The sequence below is a fragment of the Notamacropus eugenii genome, chromosome 2 (assembly GCF_028372415.1).
Source record: "Notamacropus eugenii isolate mMacEug1 chromosome 2, mMacEug1.pri_v2, whole genome shotgun sequence".
In the NCBI taxonomy this organism is placed as follows: Eukaryota; Metazoa; Chordata; class Mammalia; order Diprotodontia; family Macropodidae; genus Notamacropus; species Notamacropus eugenii.
The window spans coordinates 129,368,405-129,388,099 of NC_092873.1; the positions used below are offsets into that span (position 1 = coordinate 129,368,405).

Below are 19,695 nucleotides of genomic sequence, written 5' to 3' on the forward strand. Positions count from 1 at the left end.
ACTAATTCAAACTTACATCATCTATCTCTGAATTTGTCTTCCTCATCTCCACATACGTGCAAAGACAGTCCTATTTAGGTCTATTTGGGAGGAGAGGGGAGAGCATGACAGGGGCAATATTATTGAGAAATTATTATGGTGAAAAAAATCAAAATGTATTAATGAAACAAAAATAAAATAAAAATAATCTTCCTAAGTTGCAGTCTGTCAATATACATTTATTAAACTCCTATTATGTGTCAAGTACTGTGTAAAGTACTGGGAAAACAAAGGAAGGAAAAAGACAGTCCATGCCCTGAAGAAGTTTATAATCTTGTAAGAGAAGACAACACATTAAAAGAAACTGAAAAGGTGAGGCAGTGTGGGGAGGAAGGGGAAGACAATGATGGCCAAGTACAGCCAGGTGGGAGGTGCCAGGCCTAGAGGCCTGAGGGCTACCCGAGTCTTCTTACCTTACCTCTCACAGGTCTTCGGCTGGCCAAACCGGATAGTCGTATGAGAGAAGAGACCTCCCAGAGTCGAACAAGGGTTAAGCTTTTATTCAGGGTTCTGGTTACAAGTGCAGGGGAATTCTTCCTTAGGAGGGAGCGAGGAATCTCCCAAGGAGGCAAAGATCTTACAATAAGAGATTGGAAGCAGAAGTGTAAGAGCGCTTTCAGGCTTTCCTGATCCTAATTAAGCTCTCCAGCCGCATAGTTTGCACCTGAATACCGTGCCTGTTAGATAACAATAGGTGTGCCCAGATCCGGGACAGTCTCGAGGGGGATGCTCCTCCCATCACATTTCTCACGGGAAGAGGCGGAAATACACGAGATTGCTCGGTCTCACTCCTCGATTCCCTGCTGTATTATGGGGGCCTCATGAGAACTCTAAGATTTAGAAGTTCCCACCTTTACCCGCCCGAGACTGTCCACATGGAATTGAGCTTCCATCCCCAGCAGGGAGGTTATGAAATGGCAACCCTGGTCACCTCCTTAAATGGAGGATCTCAGAAGAGCTCTCCATGGTCCACCCTTACCCCTTCCAGTCAGAGGGAGGGTAAGGATTACTGAGGAGGTGTCAGTTTCAGAGTTGATGTGATGTACAGGTTTGAATATGTCAATCCTCAACTCAAAGACCTTCAATAGTTCCTCATTAACTCAAGGATAACACACAAACCCTTAAGCCTGGCATTTAAGGCCCTCTACAATCTGACTCTACTCAACATATCCAGCCTCATTTTATAACATTTCCCTTTGTAAATTCTACATTTCAGCCAAAAAAGCAAGTAGTCTTTTTTGGCTACTTGCTCTTTCCAGAAGTTGATGTTCCATGTCTACTCCATGCATCTGTATAGGCCATCCTTCTTACCTGAAAAGCTCTCTCTGCTCTTCTGCACTTTTCGGTATATTTACCTTCAATGGAAGCTCAGGCCCCTTGAAGCATTCCTTAATCCCCACCCCAACAACAGTAGTTAATGTTCTTTTCCTCCAGAAATTATCTGCTTATCTGAGAACATTTTGTCTGGGCTGGGAGTGTTTCGTTTTTGCTTTTGTGTCCTAGTGGCTTGAACATAATAGGCACCTAGTAAAACTATTGTTGTTAAAAGCCATTGGAGAAGTTGTAGAAAAACTTTGAGTCATCTAAACGACATTCTCCTTCAAAAACTGACATTTTTAAACAAATGCTATTCTAGTAATACTATGTGGCTTCAAACCAGGGAACTCTATGATTGTAAGTAAATCAAAGGTCACAGAAAAGGAACGTGGTATGGAGAAATAGTAATTGTTCATAGAAAGGTAGAGCCAGTGTAATAAGACTGACAATACTATTTGCATTGATTGAGACTCCTACTAATCAAACTTCCAAAGAATTATTTTAAAGAGCTAGAAAAAATAATAATGAAATTCATCTAGAGAAATGGTCAAAAATATATCCAGGGAAATTTTTTTCTTAAATGGAAAGGAAAGAGGTCTAGAAGCATCAGATCCCAAACTGCACCTTAATCATTAACCATACCAATGATTTGGTATCAGTTAAGCAACAGAGAGGTCAATCAGTGCAACAGATTAGGTATACAATATACAGAAGCAAACAAATATAACAGCATAGTATTCAATGATAGTATTTGATAAAAAACCTCTGGGAAATCTGGAAAAGCAGTTGGGCAAAAATTAGGTAACAAACAACATTTAATATCATTTAATATAAATTCCAAAGGTAGATGACTTAGACATAAAAGGTGACATCATAAGCCAATTTGAGGAGCAAGGAAGAAATTACCTCTTAGATCACTGGAGAGTGAAAGAGTAAACAAAATATAGAAAAATCAAAGAAAAGAAAAGTGAAAAATGTAGATTATTTAAATTTTTTAAGTTTTTAGAGAAATTAATGTAGTTAAAATTAGAAGGTAAATAGAAGGGGAAAAAAATCTTTACAACAAGCTTCTTTGATAAAGATCTCAGGTCCAAGGGACTTAGTGAAATAATTCATTGGGGTGGCAGGCAGTTGGGGTTAAATGACTTGCCCAGGGTCACACAGCTAGCATCTGAGGGCTGATTTGAACTCAGGCCCTTCTGACAGGAGAGCCAGTGCTCCATCCACTGTGCCACCTAGCTGCTCCAAACTAATTTAAATTGATAAACATAAGATCCATTCCACAACAGGTAAAGTCAAAGAATCTGAACAGTTTTCAAAAAGAGAAATGCAAACAATCAATAATCATATGCTCTAAATCACTAATAATGAAAGAAATGCACATTAAAGCAACTCTGAAATTCTGCCTCACCCTTATCAGACTGACAATGATGATAAAAGAAAATAATAAAAGTTGGAAGAGTTATGAGTTAACAGTTATACTAGTATACTAGTTCACTAGCTGTGAGTTATTAGTCCAGCTTTTCTGGGAAGTAATTTGGAACTACACTCAAAAGTTCCTAAACTTTGCCTATCTAGGTGTATTATCATTAGGCCTATATCCCAAATAGATTATAGAGGAAAAGGACCTATCTATACAAAAATATTTAGTGCAACTTTTTCATAATAGTCCAAACCCTCTTTTCAGAGAATGTAATAGAATATTATTTTGCTATCAGAAATGACAAAATGGACAGTTTCAGTGGAAACTAGGTAGACCTTTATGAACAGATGCAGAGTGAAGCAAGAGGAACTAAAACAACTTAGACAACAACATTATAAAGAAAAAAGAATTGTGAAAAATTTTAGAATTCTGATAAAATGCAATAATAAACCAAGAATCCAGAGAACTAACAATAGAACATGCCATCTACCCTCTGCTACACAACTGATGAACCTAAAATGCAGAATAAAGCGTATATTTTTGGATATAGCCAATGTAACTTGCTTTGCTGGATTATGCCTATATGTTATGAGAGTCTTCTCTTTCTTCCTTCCTTCTTCCTTTCTTTCCTTCTTTCTTCCTTCCTTTCTCTCAGTGTTCAAGTAGGGGATAGTAGAAGGGAGAGATAAAAATAACTTATAAAAATAATAAAATATTTTTAAAAGCATGGTGGATATAAATAGGCAATAGCATATTACTAATTACAGATTATGACTATTATTAAATATGCAATAGCAAATTATTAATTATTACTTTCCAGCAAGTAGTTTTAAAAAAAATATCATCAAGAGCATTTACAAGAAGAGGTAGGACACTGGTTGTTGTTGTTGTTGTGTTGGTCCTTCATTCTCGAAGAGGACCATGAGATCAAGATGATGACATGACTTGCAGTGGACTTTGATTAGAATGAAGATCATACATAGTTTGCAGTTCCACTGGTATGTCTGAGATTTTAAAAGGACCAGTATAGATGGCTAGCATGCCACCGAATACTCAGTGGAGGACATAGATAATCTATGACAACTTGTTTTGTCATTCCTTAATGGATTCCTTAATGGCATCTACTTTGCTTCCAATTCTCTACTACCATAAAAAGTATTGCTTTGAATATTTTAGTATATACAAGACCTTTCTTTCTATGAGTGACTTCCTTGGAGGACATAGTAGCAGTGAAATCTCTATGTCAAAGCCAGGGTATGGAGAATTTATCAGTTTAATATGATTCCCAATTCTAAAGGATGGACCAATGTGCAGGTTCACCAGCAGTGTATTCCTGTACCTCTTTTTTGTCATCTTTGCTAATTTGTTGGAAAGTAAAGTGAAATCTCAGAGTTCTTCAATGTGCATTTCTCTTATTAATGATTTGGAGACAAAAAGGACAGAAGGGTGTATTGTTAACATATTTTTGCTTAAGTTGAAGATCTTTCCCATCCATTTATAGGCCTATGTGACCTGCTTAAATCACATGGAAGCCTAAGACACATGTGGTGGGAGGAGCTTGCTGAACAAGTGGAACAGGAAAGGTAGAGCAGAGCTGGGAGGAAGTTGGTGAAAGCAGTTAGAGCAGAAGAGAGAGAGGACACAGGCAGGCACAGCAAGGCTTTTGAGCATTTGCTTGTGGGAAGGCCCTAACAAGGGGAGAAGACTTGGGAATGGCATTGTCTCCTGAGTGCTAATGTGTGTTGACTTCTTGGTTACTATGATGGATTTGGCTTTCTGGTATCTGAATAAATGTTTTTCTTCTGCCTTCTATATGGAGAGTCTCTTACACTTTGCAATTCAGAACCATGCCAGCATATTCATAGCTGACGTAGGTACTGTGAATATCATCTTGGTGATACAAAGGGCAAACACAGTCTAATTCTTCAGTGAATCTTTCTTGTGGTTGTTAAAAGTTCACAATTCTTTTGAGAACTGTTCATATCATTTGACCATTTATCCAATGAAAAAAAATGACTTTTGTTCTTATCTATTTAAATTTTTTGCCTCTATATTTTGTGGCATCAGATGTTTATCAGAGATATTAGATGCAAGTTTGCTTTTTGCCCATATTGGTCAATATTATAATAGAATTTAAATAGCATTTTAACACTCAAAAAGTGCTTTACATATGTTATATCATTTTATTCATACAACAACCCTGTGAGCAAAGTGTTATCATTATCCCCTGGATTCAGGAAAATTTTAAATCAAATCCAGCCTTAGATATTTACTAGCTGTGTGACCCTGGTCAAGTAATTTAATCCTTCTCAATTTCCTCATCTATAAAATGGGGAATACTAATAGTACTTAACTTACAAGTCTATGTGAGGATCAAATGTGATCATATATATGTATATATATATACATATATATATATATAAGTGGTTTGCAAACCTCAAAGTGCTATATGTTAGACACAATATTCTCTAGAAATGTTGAACATTCTAATTCTCTCTAGCTTCATCTTCTCTGAAATTGACCCACTGTGTAGTGTTTCAATCCAGAGCTTTCTTCAGTCACTGCTCTGGTTCCAGGTGATCAAAAAACCACACAAATATGAAAAGTACAGTAGAATGCAGAATCTACTTGTTTTGTTTTGTTCTCTTCTGCTCTATTTTACTTTGCTTTTTTAAATAAAGTACAGACCCAACAAATGGCTTTCATGACAAACTAAAAAGCCTTATGGTAAGGGGGTAAACTAGTTGTAGAGAGCAAACAAGAGAATTTAGCAGGTGGCAGGAGAGAACAGGAAGTTTCAGAAAATAGTCAATGATTTTGGAGATTTAATTAAAGACAATTGCTTCTTCTGCTCACAGCAGGGACTGAGCTTTATGTTGCAAGATGGAGGATCAAAATTTAGATACAAAAGACAGAAAAAGATCTGGCTGTGGGATCAAAGGCCTTGGATTCAAATGTAGACTCATCCACTTATTACCTATATGACATCGCATAAGTAACGTACCTTCTCTGGACTACATTTTCTAAAAATAAATGGGTTGAACTAGGTGATCTATAAGGACTCTTCCAGCTGTAAATTTATGGTGTTATGATATGATCCTTAGGTTTCTGAAAAGTTTAATTATTAGTTGTGTGTACAACCCATGTAAACATCAAGGTGTCTTTATCCTAACATATGACTCATCTCACTGATGAGTCAGGTCCCCAGAGCTTAGTTAGCTACATCTCAGGATTCCAGGGGTAATCCAGAGGGGTCAAGGATAATTCTGTAATGCCACTGGTTTGAGCCTGTACTCATGTGCTTCCCCTCATGTTTATCAGTTGAGAATCATTTCTGTCAGTCAGAAAGATATATTTACCAAGGTGGTACAATAAAAGCCGTTGATACAATTCCCTCTTTTCCCTAAAAAGGTCTGTGACACACTCTTCTCACAAGTACATTCAGAGTCCAGGGAACAAAAGGTTCAGACTTATGAGAATATATATGACAAAGGGTAATTCATAGCTTCTTTTTGCTTGATGTCCCTTTCTCCCATTCATGGGGTACTTAAGAAGTTATTTAAGAAATTTTCCTTAGACATGATGTAGTCTCTTTGCTGGGCTCCTTGCAGAAATCTATGTCTAGTCTGTCCTTTGCTTTTGATGATATACTGCCCATGGGTACTCCATGTGGGGCACTGATGAGAAGATGGAAGGTCCAACATCCTCTGTACTCTTTAAAGCTGGAAGATCCTCTTTTGGTCAACAGGGAATAGGGGAAAAAGACACAGCCAAAGATGAAGACTGTCTCCCTCTTCCTCTTCCTTCTCCTTCTCCACTCCTCCACCCCTTAGGCATTTCCTTATCAGCAATGTGCTAAAAAAAAAAAATTACAGCCTTCAATTTCTGGAAAACTTCCAAACTGAACTAACATGATGCTTTTTTATGTAGGACTTAGAAGATGTAACACAATTCTATAGTCAACTAGAACAGACTTTGTCTGGGCCATTTCACTTCATTAAATAGCTTTTAAAGACCTGAGAATCAGGATTTCCTCCTACAGTTGTTGTGAAGATCAAATAAGATATTAGAAATACTTTGCAAACCTTAAAGGCTCTACTTAAGTGCTTGACTGAAATCTGTTCTCACTTAGTAAGGATCAGGCTAAAATGGGATGAGTAGTTGTAAGTACACTATTACAAATGGTCAGTCACAGATGTGAACAAGGCCTGGATATGCATTTCAAATAAGTATCACAGGATGTCTTTTTGGGTTGATTGAGGGTCTCAGTCATATCTTTTGAGGCTGGTATAAAACCAGTGGGCCAGTTTAGAATCAAAGATTAGAGAATCTAACAACATAGTGGTGTAAGCCTCCAACCAAATCCCTAAGAAGGAATTTCTTGGTGGGACTAGGAGAAGGAGGCAAAGATTGTACAAAACCCTGACTGGACTTTGGTCTTGGCCTTTACCTGCTTTCTCCCTCTCCCATCCCCCCACCAGAAGACAACCTTGTGAACTTTGTAGAATTTGGATTTTTTTCATCTTTCTTTGTAGTATCCCTAGGACAACAGCAGGCAATAGCAACTGCATTGGGAAGCAAAGACAAACTGAACTCAATAAAGAAAGGCAGTGTATCACAGACAATACTGACTACACCAGGTGTAAGGCAGATAAACACATGAAAGAGGGAGCTTTTCTAGCAGGTGTTCTACCACAGCTTCACTCTTGATCTGAACAGACAGGAAGATAGGGATGGAGTCATAATAAGGGGTTAAATAAGCTTACTTTATTCTAGTCTAGTCTTCTTTAGAGGGTTACTGATAATGGGAGCATCGACTTCTATAGCCTCCCTAATTACTCTTCTTGAAGAAGTAGGAGAGAATATAGTAGGAGCTACAACTCCTACAGGTTCCCTAAGCCCCAATGGGGACTGGTTGAGGGACATACAACTTTCCGGCTTGTGCATTCAGATTCCCCACTTATTGACCAGCGCCCACCTGATATATACGGTATCTTGCCAACATTAAGCTCACAGGTTAATATTAGCAATATCATCATTCAGTGCAAGAGTAGTAAATATCACATTATGTCATCCCCATATCTCACTGAGCGGTTCCTCACTGAGGAATTGTTTACAATCAAAATCCTGGGAAATTATATCTAGGATCCTTGAAACTACAATATAAAAAGAATAACAAATTCTCCTTACTTACAGGCAGATTCAAAGCTCTATAAAGTTTCCCCACAGAAAAGGTATGCCATACATAAGGAGCACATCTTGAACACATGAAGAGAAAGACTTGTAGGAGCTGTGAGTTAGTCCTTTACCATGTTACTCTAAGCTTGAGACCACTTTCCTTTGTATTCTATAATGATGGGAAAGTGTGTCATAGACTTGGGTATGGGGCAGGGACAGTTATACCAACTATTCCTCTATATTAAATACCTTTCTCTAAAAGCTAATACAATCTGACTAATTGATGATCACAGTGAGGAGAGGAGTAGCATACCATACAATATTCTCCTCTAGAAGGATGTGTATATGATGGGAATTTAATTGTCATTTTACTATTGTCATGTACTAAACTACTGTTTAAGATCCTATGAAAGCACATTGACTAGAGCAGTTCTAAATACTGAATTCAAATAAAAGCTCTGATATGTGAATATCTGATGTCTTTTGCCCAAATGGTTGAAACAAGGTCTGTAAGTTAAAGATAAAAAAATTAAATAGCATCTTTTCACCAAAGCTGCAGTGAGAGACAAAGCAGAAAGTCGAACAATGTAGGATCTGTATTCTTCCTGGCTTCTAGCACTCTTAATTGATTTAGGCCAGGTCTATCCTGGGAAGAACTGAATTCGGGAAGTGTGACTGGAAAAAGTATGTGAGTCAAGGCAGATATCCTAAGGCAGGCTCAGAAAGGTCAACTGTAGCATCTTTCCTCGGGCTCTAAAGACATCCCAAGATTATAAATGTATCTATATGGCTTATATTTTTTTGATTCTTTAAGGAAAATTTCTCCAAAAATATTTATGAGATAAAGATTTTTAGTAACTTACTACACAAGTTAAATAATCATGTTTTGCCTTTTTTATGATCTTTTTTTTTTTTTTTTTTACCATCTGTCTGATCCACCTCCTAGTGGCTATACAAACTCAAGGAGAAGACTGCTTTTAAAACATCTTAAGTTGTGTGCAGTGTTTCTTTTAGCCCATCTCTGTTTTCTGAGGAAGTTCTAGAACTAGCACTTTCAGTTCAAATTAGATGTTGCAACAAAGTGAGGCATTTGCAAGTCATTGGACAATCAACAAAAGGTTTACTTTTCCCTAATACAGCAAAGATATACAACAAGGATACAATGAACTTAGTTTCTCTCTGAACTTGGTTCCCCTTATCTCCATGTGGAAACCTATCTGATCATCGGGTCAGTATATGGTAAAGGACATAGTGGTTGACAGGCTGGGGCTTTTATACCTGTTGGGGACCAGAAAGCTGCTGTAGGGAAGCCAGGGCCAAGCAAGTCCCAAGAACAGCTTTCTTTCCTTTTATGGAAAGCTAATGTCTTTGAAAGGAAGAAAGGAGAGGCCTAGGCATAAGTCTATATTGTGGGTTGGAGAAGGGAAACATTTTGATAGTCTATATAGATGATTTTTTGAGCATTTAGAATTATTGGATAATTTTAAATCTACAATTTGACATTTTAATAAAATTAAAATCTATGTATTCCCAATGTAATATAAATCATTATCATTATAATCTACTAAATGTTGGGTTTTTTAGATGCAGCTTTTCCAGAAATTTCATAAAGTACACACAATAGAAATAAAGCATTTGAAATCTCAAGAAGGGAAACAATATTTGTGTACAATGTAGAGCATGTCCATACAGGTATAAAGCTGCTATAGATGAAGATGAAATTAAGCAGCATTAAGAAAGTTGAAGAATAATGAGGATTCTCAAGTCACTTTGGTAGAGAGGTCAGAGAGTTCAGAACATAAATCAGATGGTAGGACCATTTAGCAAAGTGGAAATGAGCTTTGATGAGCAGCAGACAGCAAGCTGTAATCATCTGTAAAGGGTAGGAAAAGCTGATAATGTGGATGTCAACTTCCTATAAGTTAAGAGTACCATGCTAGTCACTGGAGCAGATATAAAGTTTGCCTATAAGATAGTTATCCACATAGAGTTTATAGTCCACTAGAAATATGATATATACAAAGATAATCATAATAAAAAATACACTAAAGAGATACAAAAAACATGCCATATTAGCATGGTAGGTACTGTTAACAGAATTTAGGGAAAGTAAAATTTATTACTAATAGAAAGCTGCATGGCTGAAGTGAAATATGAGTTTTGATCTTAAAAGCAAGGTACAAATTAAACAAGTAAAAGAAGGAGCAGAGGGAACAACATATACAAAGTTATAAAAGTGGGAAAGCCTAGGTTCAGAGGACAAAAGTAGTACAGTTTGGCTTGACATAATTTTTTTTAACAGGCAAGTATTATGCCCATATTTATGTATAATAGGGATATAGTGGCTTACGTGAAAATCCCACCAGCTTGCTGGGTTAATGTAACCTCTCCATGTGGAAGACACTAAGGAGCTTGCTTCTAAGAAAATTGTGAGGGAAATAAGTGTAAATGTCTAAGTGTCTTGGAGAAATTGTAGACCATGTTGCTGATATTCCATAACTGCTTCTAGGTGGCTAACTACAAGTTGAAGGGAAACTGGCTTCAGAAGCTCCCAGAAAGGCCTATCAAAGTCTACCATGGCTTCTTTTCTTTCATTTTCCCTTGGGATATGTCAGTAACTCTTTTATTCATCGTGTCCAACAGCAGACCGTGCCATAAGAGGAAAGATGTTAGAGATTTCTTCCCTCTGAAGCTATGTGGCCCTAAGAAATAGGTCTTGGACCTTATCCTTCTTTTTTGTTCTTTTTCTCTCTGGGTGAAAGGAGTAGAATCTCTAACTTTGGGATGTTCAAAAGATCGGGAAAACAGACCACAGGAATCCAGAAATTAAGAGCCCAGGACAGGTGTCATAGCAAGCTCAGTATTGATACATAAAGGAACAAAGAATGACCTTCAGGACAACTTTCTGGACAGTGAAAGCTGAGACAAGCACTCTTCTCAAAGAGACAGCACATGTAGATGGGAATGAAACTATGTAGCAATGAGCTAAGTGGAGCCCACTCCTTCAAAGACAAAGGTAGTGTTAATCACCTCAGAGAAGGCTTCATCCTTAGCCAGTTCAAGGCCTCCTGCATACCCAGGGTCCAGTGTTTCAGGAAAATATGGCAACTCAAGATGATAGGTTAAGTTGGCTTCAGGACAACAGTAGTATAGTTGAGAATATGTATGCCTCTGAATTGTGTTACGTAGGGGGATAGGTGCTATGAATGATATAGAGGGATGATACAAGAATGTTTGAACTTTTTTCTTATACTGGGGCACACTGGTCATGGTGCCCCGTGGGGGGGGGGGGGGGGAGAGGCAGGGTTAAAGAGAGGAGAAACAGTGCACAAAGTGGTGGGTAGAGCACGAGCGTGGCCAAAGGGAGCTTGAGCCAATGAGATCGATCAATGGCTTCATTCTTCAGCCAATGAAGAGAGTCACCCACCCCAACCCCTCAAAATTACCCCATAGACCCCAAAGGGATAAATTTAACAGCCTGACTCTAGGAGAGACCTATACACTACATTTGCATAAGAAGAAATATTCTGGCAATAACAGATGAATGGACTGGAGGGAAAGAGAATAAATGTGAGAAGACCATCAAGATTTTATGACACTTTCAGGGAGGTGCCAATTTGTAAGGAAGATAGAGGATCTCAGACATAAAGAGATCCCGAGAGAGAGAGAGAGAGAGAGAGAGAGAGAGAGAGAGAGAGAGAGAGAGAGAAAGAGACAGAGAGAGAGAGGGAGAGAGAGAGAGAGAGAGAGAGAGAGGGAGAGAGAGAATGATGTAGGATAAAGCATGTCTAATCCAATACTAGAAAAGCTAAGTCTAGGAAAAAAAGTTTGGAGCTCAGAAAAAATATCTGAATTGTTGGTATAGATTGGGGAGAGTCCTCTGCTACTTAACAATTAGAGCAATGGGAGTAAAGGATTGTCAATATAAAAACTATAGTGGGAGAGAACTAAAAGGATAAAGAACAGATGCTAGAAAGAGTTAGGAAGGTAAGAGAAAGACAAGGGGAGTATAGTGTCTTTAAAGCCAAAGGAGAAGTGTATAGCAGAAGTTAACAGTAGTCGTTGTAAGTAGTAAGCACAGAGGTTAATAAAGATGAACATTTTTTAAAACAATCATTAGGTTTCTTGATTGGAGTATTTGAATGAATCAATGAATACAAAATCATTGTCATACAAATATAAAAAGACACACCCTATCCTCAAATAGCTTATAATCTTATCAGGTTAGACAATAGAAGGGAGTCATAGCTAGAAAAGGCAGTTTTGGTATGAGGAGTCACAGAGTCTTTTCCAGATGTAAACGTACTTTTATTAATGTAATCACACTATTGATTAACATATGCAGGGAAGGGGGGGTTGAGGTCGTGCAAGGTAAAAGGTGTTTGTACTCAAAGCAAATGGCAAGATATCCTGGGTAGAGAGCTGGATGGCTACATGGCATGTGGAAGTAAAATATTGTCTGGTGTAATCAACTAAGTTGGGCTTAACAGTAGAAGCTCCAAAGATGAGTTAACTTTCCCAAAGTCATATGTGTCATGAAGACAGAATGTTCTCATGTTAAAATGTAAGATATGCATAGGAGGAACACTCTTTCTGTGTGGGATATATATGTGTTTATGTACGTACACATATGTATATGTTGACTTGGTTCAAAGGTGGCGTGGAGAGATATGATTTGAAGTCTGACTGTGCTAGCACTTCTAGCATGCTAGCTGAGAAGAGGAGCAGACAAAGTCCAGGACCAGTGAGACTTCATTCTCTATATATGGCATTAGGGTAAAGACATCCATGTGACACACATCAAATATTCTTAGTATAAAGGTATGATGTTTAGGATTCCAAAGAAAAGTCACTTCCTCAACTACTTTAAAGGGGAAAGGGTAGCCCTTAGCTCACAATCTCCAACTTAACTCTCTCCCACCAAATGTTGATTATATATAGAGCAAATAAGAGTAAAACCATTTATCCAAGCAAAACAGCAAACAGAAATCAAAGAATTTCCATCCATTAAAATATAACAAATAAAGAAGAATAAATGAGTTCTTCATCTGGGAATGAAACACAACTTAGTTCAAACCAGGAGAGAGAGATCTCCCCTAGAAGAGTTCCTTTCTCGGTACTTATAAGACTAAAGGTCAAGGAACATGATGGGATTGTGACTCCCACAAATGTCCAAGGTTCTGAGGGCCCTAGTCTAGTACTCCCTGGAGCTTTTCTCTTCATATGTGTTTCTGCAATCTCTGTCAGAAACTAAAGTCCTTATGCAGGTACACAGAATTATACAGCATTCTCTTATCCAATCAGAAGTCATGCCTCCTTCATGTAAACAGAAGCTTAGTGCGGTCCCTCTGCAAGACCACTCCAGACTTAGGTGGAAGCAAGGTTTAAAATATGTGTATTTTTAAAATATTAATTATCCTATATACCTTCTCACTCCCTACCCAACAACATGTAATGTAATTCAGGTGATTATCAAGAGTGGTGGATTCAGAAACAGGGACGTCAGGTATCCTAGGGAGAAGTGAGTTTTATTTTGGATGTGTTGTTTGAGGTGAAGGAAGAACATCCAGGGTGATATGTCTAGTAGGAAGTAAGAAACTGGCTCCTATAACTCTGGAGAAAACTTGATCAATATTACAAATTATTTGAAAATACAGATTTGGAGCTAATTTTCATAAAGATAATAGTTCAAACCATACAATTAGATAAGATCCCTAAGGAAAAGACTTTAAACAACCAACAACTTTTAAAAAAGAGGACTAAAGGTAGAACCTTGGGGAACAATTATTTAGGGCCTTGGAGAAGGAGTCAAGAAAGAAAAAAGAAGTGATTGAGGAAGTGGAAAACCAGAGTAGTTAATTGTCATATACATCAGAGAAAGAAAGAATTCTAAGGAGGAGGGAGATGGGGTATATCAGCATCAAACGCAACAGAAATATAAAAAAGGATGGGCATAAAAAATTACCTGTGGGTTCAGAGATTTGATTTCTTGATAGAATAGTTTTGGATCATAGACCAGTTAGTCCAACTCCCTCATTTTTACAGATAAAAAACCTGAAGTCCATGCAGGTTAGATAACCTGCCCAAGATCAGAGGGAGGATTTTGAATTCAGATCTTCTGACTCAAGAGTCAGTGATTTTCCCCCAACAGTGATGAGGACAGAAGCCATACAGTAAAAGATTGAGGAATGAGTGGTTAATATAGAATTGGAAAAGCAATTGCAAACTAATCTTTAGAACAGTTTTGGGAGCAAAAGTAAAAAAACTAAATTTTCTTAGTAAGTAAAATAGAAGGTGAGGTCATCTGCTTCAAGATAGAGAGGCAGTTTTGAAGAGAGAAGAAAATTTTGGAAAGAGGTGCTGTGAGGCATTTAATAGGGAACTGATAAGAGATGAATAAAAGGAGTGCCTAAGTAGCATGAATCAACTGATCAATTAACAAGCATTTATTCAGCACTTACTGGGTACCTAACACTGTGCGAGATACTGGTGATTCAAATGAAACAATAAAACAATCCCTGTTCCCAGGGAATTTATGTAGTTGTAGTAAAGTTGCAATTTTCACAAAATTAGCAGATCTCTGGAAATTTTAGGGAAGCCCATCAATTGGGGAATGATTGAACAAGTTGTAGTACATGATTATGATGGAATATCACTATGTTTTAGAAATTATGAGTTCAAAGATCTTAGAAAAACATGGATAGATTTGCACAAAATAATGAAGAGCAAAATGAGAACCAAGAGAATTTTGTATACATTAACAGCAATATTATTTTAAGAACAACTTTGAGCAAGTAGTCATTTTGACTATTTATAAATACCCAAATTAACTACAAAGGACCTATCAAGGAAGATGCTATATGCATCCAGAGAAATAACTGATAAATAGAAGTATGCATAGAATGATTTTGCACATATATATATGTATAAACAATATATATGCATATGCATATTTATGTTCAATAGTAACCATCTGGGGGAAAGGGAAAGAGAGAAAAGAGGAAAAAAGAAATTTACATAATTTTATCATATATGTAAAAGCAGTAGTAAGTTGTACACAACAGATTTGCAGTTTATGTGTAATCATTTTTTTCTATTCTACTGTTATGGAAATATTTTATTTCTTAAGTTCGGAATAAAATAAATAAGCAAGGAAAAAACAATCAGTATTTTCTTCAGGAGAGAACAGCAACAGGCAAGAGTGGGAAAGGAAAAGTAACTTAGGGTTCAGGATTGGAAAAGCAGGTATGGTGGCCAGTTAGCTGAGTGAAAAATTCTAAGGGATTGTGACAGTGTTGTGTTGTTCCATAGGGAGTACAAGACTACAAAAGCAGGCAAAAGAAGGTAGAAGAGGACTAGGAAGGGGTCAAGGGATTTAAGTTGTAAGCATCACTTTCATTAACGCAATAAGGATAATAAATTATCTAGTAAACTAGATGTTTCATAAAGCAAACATATTTTGAATAATCTATTCAATGTTGCAGTAAGTTCATTTAGATGTAACCCAATTTGATCGACATTTCTAGGTGTCATTGATTGATGCAGTAAAGTCAACTACCTGGAGTTGTCTGGTTTTAGTAGGGGCTAAAATTAAACCCTGAACACTCTGGAACTATGTCTAAATGCAATGTTGGGAAATTTTTCAAGAAGTAGAGAGATTAATAATAAAATAAATCATTTTTAATACTAAAAAGCAAGAGTACAAACTAATCCTTCAATTAAAGTAATAAATTCTGGCTAAGAGATGAGAAAAAAAGGATATGAATCCATCTATTAATGAGTTACTTTTTTTTTTTTTAGTAATTAAAACAGGAAGGTTAAATTAGCCTTAGGGTTCACATACTAAGTGGTATGGCACACCAATCTCATACATAGTATGCTTTTAAAGTGCTTTCATATGTATTAACTCATAAGACTGTCTTAAATAAGGTACTGCTTCTGCTCTAACCAAAAGGGAGGAAAAATGGAGAAAGGAAGAATACATTGAAACAAGAAGCTAAACTGCAGAGAATAAATAAATATTTGCAACACGTGTTCACTTGTAAAACAACTATGTAAAGGACAAAACCAAAACAAAAAACCTGGGCATGATGGGTAATTTTTTTTTTTTTTAAGAATAAATATGTTTCTCCAGAGGAAATTGCTCAAGAGCATTCCTTACATAACCATTGCCCCAGTAATACTGCTCAGGTCAGTGTGTGTCAGGATTATCTACTGCCTAAAAGCTGGCCACATAAAGGAAGGCTGTCAAGTGCAGCATTTGTATATTCTTTATTGTTGCATTTACAAGTGCCTTTTGATAAGTACTTTGCAGAATTCAATTTGTTAGTTTTGGGTCTTCTGGTCAGACTAAACTCTCTTGTTTCTTTTCAGATACTAGTATTAATTATATGGTTTCAACAAACATATCATTACATGGAATGCATGCTTCTCCCCAGTGCATTTTTTGCAAAACAAAAGAAAGTTTAACTAATGTTTTTCTGATTAACCAAAAATCTGAAGCTTCTCCAGCCATCAAACCCCATGAAAATGTTAAGAAAGATAGCTTTCAAAGAGAAAGACCCCAGATAACAAAGCATGATTCTTTATAGTTTTGTTGAGATTTCCCAAGAAAATTATTTTCCATTTAAGAAACTTAAGTTTTATTTTAGGTGTGAAAATAGAGAGTAATCAAATCTATTGTGCTTGCCTTATTCATAGCAGGACCCTATTATCATGATCAGAAGTAAAATTATTTTTTCTATAATGCAGGCATAATTTTTCATCTAAATTATTGTCAAATTATGATAGGTGCTATACAATTTTGAGGTTCCCAGAGCACCTGAGTGCAATTCTTCGCTCGCCACTTACCACTTGCTTATGTGACTGAGAAACGTACTTCCCTTCTCTAGGCATGACTTCCTCATCTGTAAAATGAAGGGTAGACATTGGATAACCTTTCCAACTCTAAAACACTGGGCCTAAAGTCAGGAAGTGCTAAATTCAAATCCAGACTCTAGCACTTTCTATGTGATGTCTGCCTCAGCTTCCTCATCTGTAAAATGGAATAACAGTAGCACATACTTCCTGGGGCTGTTAGGAGTTTCAGACAAAATGTTATCTCTAAAGCTTTTTTCAGTGTATTTTACACAGACTGGGTGTTTAATGACAGTTTGGTGGTATAGTGGATAAAGCTCTGGGCCTGGAATCAAGAAGACCTGAATTCAAATATGGTTTCATAGACACTAGCTCTGTGACCCTGAGCAAGCCTCTTAACCTATTTACCTCAGTTTCCTCATCTGTAAAATGAGCTGGAAAAGGAAATGGCAAACCACTCCAGCATCTTTGCCAAGAAAACCTCAAAAGAGGGGTTATAAAGAGTCAAACAGGTCTGAAAAATGACAAAACAAGGTGTTTAATAAATGCTTTTCCTCTTTTACTTCCCTTCCTCTAAGATGTAATAAATTCATTGGCACAAAAGGCAGAGTATTGATTAAGCAGAATTACCTTCCCTTTCTTCAAATTTGATTTTTTACCATGGCTTTTAAAAAAAAGGGGCAATTTCTGATTCTTAGCATGACTCTTAGATTTGGTCATTTAACAAATTAAGAGTTCAGTTCTGGTGCTGTATGAATTTTACTCCTATAGAAGTCAGTGTTTTAACTGCTAGTTGCGAACATTTATAGCCATGTCTCTTCAAGACCAGTGGAAAGCACAACAGCAAGCAGGGAAGTTGTGTGGTATGCGGACTTTGTTCCAGTTTGGTTCTTTGAGAGGCTCTACATTCCTGCCTAAAGTGGTGCCTAAAGCTTGGGGGTCCAGAGAGGGAGGTTTGGGGGAAAGAGAGAAAAGGGCAGGTTAAGGACACAGGACACACAGAAAATTATGAGAATACCAAAACCCAAGACTGTCTGAGGGTGTTTACCATCTTTTTTTCTTCTTTCAGTTCATGAAACCACTACTACAATGATTCAGAAGGGAAAGAAGTCCCCAAGTTACTTCTTACATAGAGCATGTCTTCTTTTGATCTTCCATCAAACATCCAAAGGAGGCATGGTTCTAATGGACAGAGCCCTCGCCTTGGAATTCAGGAAGACCTGGTTTCCAGTTCTGAGTCTGCTGCACACTGGGCCTGGACCCCTGCTAGCTAACATCGCAGGGCCCTAAGTCATTCTAAATTATGTATTCTATATTATAATATATATTCTATGTATTATATTCTATGTATTATATTCCATATTACAAACTGCAGAAAAAGCACTCCTCCGCCTTGGTAAAAGAAGTTGCTTCCCCAGAGCTGAAAAAACCCCAGGTCCCCTCCAAACAAAAATTCAAAGACCCACACCTGCTACCCTCAAAGGCATTAAGACTTCAACTCTTTACACACTCATCTTTGTGTTACTTGAATTCAGGTGTCTAGGGCGAAGGGTTCTTCCCAAAATGAGAAACGTCTCCCTTTTGGTAGTTTTAAAATGGCCAATTCTTACGCCAAACTTACTTCTTTCGTACTTGAGTGTATTTTTTACAAGCAAGCAAAGACCCCTTTCAAGACGAGCTTCTGATGAAAACACTGCTAACCCCCACTACTTTCTACAATATGGGAAAGCTGTCGCAGCCCCCTGACAGAAAACAGCATCCCACAGCCTGCAGCTGGCAGCTTCTCAAAACTAGTCCAAGTCCCCTTTCGTCTTCCAGGAGGCTGAAAGAGTCGGTTTCCCGGACTGTGCAGGTGAGCCCCGCTGCCCCTTTACAGCCCAGAACGATCGGGTGACACCAGATACTTCTGGGGGGCTTAAGGTCTGAGACGGTGGAACGAGCGAACGAGCGCTGCTTTCAGGGCCCTCTAACCCCACCAGCAAGGACTTGTAGATGGCTCCTTCTCGAGAGCCCATCCTGGGGGAGTCCACAGCAAGCGGAGGGGCCGCAGGAGCTGACAGGCCAGGCGCCTGGAGCTACGGCTGGAGCCCTTTACGGTTACTGTAGGTGCTAAATGCCAAGAGTCAGTCCTGACTAAGTGCTAAGCAGGAGGACTACTGAGTAGGGCTGCGCCCCGGGACCAGGACCCCCGCCGCCGTATATAGGTGGCCCGGCTCCCTCCAGCGGGCCTTGGCGCTGGAGCCCGCTCCATCGGAGCCTGCACCGACACAAACAGCTGGTCAGATGCGGATCGTGACCGGAGTCACCACAGAGGTAAGAGAGGGCAGACGAATGCCCATATCATATGGAAGTTTCCAGCAAACTCGGAGGCACCCTCTTGGCTACTGGAAAGCTAAGCCTTGCGGGCGCTGTTTTGACTAAAATATAGTTTTACATGAAACACCCTGGGCCCGTCTGGCTTTCCGCAGTCTACTGCCAGCTCCTTCTCCGGCTTTCCCTCCGCCGGCCTCTTCAGGGCAAGATCTCCCTCCTGGCTTCCTCCCCCGCGCGGCGGGGGGGCCGCGGGATGCTCTGGCTCAGCCACTTGCTATTCATCAGCCGGTTCGCACCGGCCGCCGCCGCGTCGTGACGTCCGGGAGGTGGTAGGGGCGCGGGGCGGACCTCTCTCCCCCGCAACCCCAACCTTCACTCCCCCCGCCCTTTCCCCGCAACCTCGTCTTGGCTTATCCCCTGTCCCCGGGCTGCGATTGGTGGCCCGGGGTTCGCACGTCGCGCGGTGTACATAAGGGAGGGCTTGTGACGCAAGGGCGGCTCAGCGCGCGTATTGGTTGCCGCGGGTGCGGGTCTGGCTCGGCGACGTGCTCTCTCTGGAGCCGCTCACT

At 38.7% G+C, this 19,695-nt stretch overlaps 1 long non-coding RNA gene across 1 annotated transcript; it reads right to left on the reverse strand.

Moving 5' to 3' along the window:
• Positions 1-517: 517 nt before the first annotated feature.
• Positions 518-19,533, reverse strand: LOC140526372 (uncharacterized). The gene is made up of 3 exons (XR_011974343.1): positions 18,282-19,533; positions 16,808-16,863; positions 518-6,634 (listed from the first exon to the last, which is right to left on the reverse strand). It is a non-coding gene; the product is annotated as an uncharacterized lncRNA (long non-coding RNA).
• Positions 19,534-19,695: the final 162 nt, after the last annotated feature.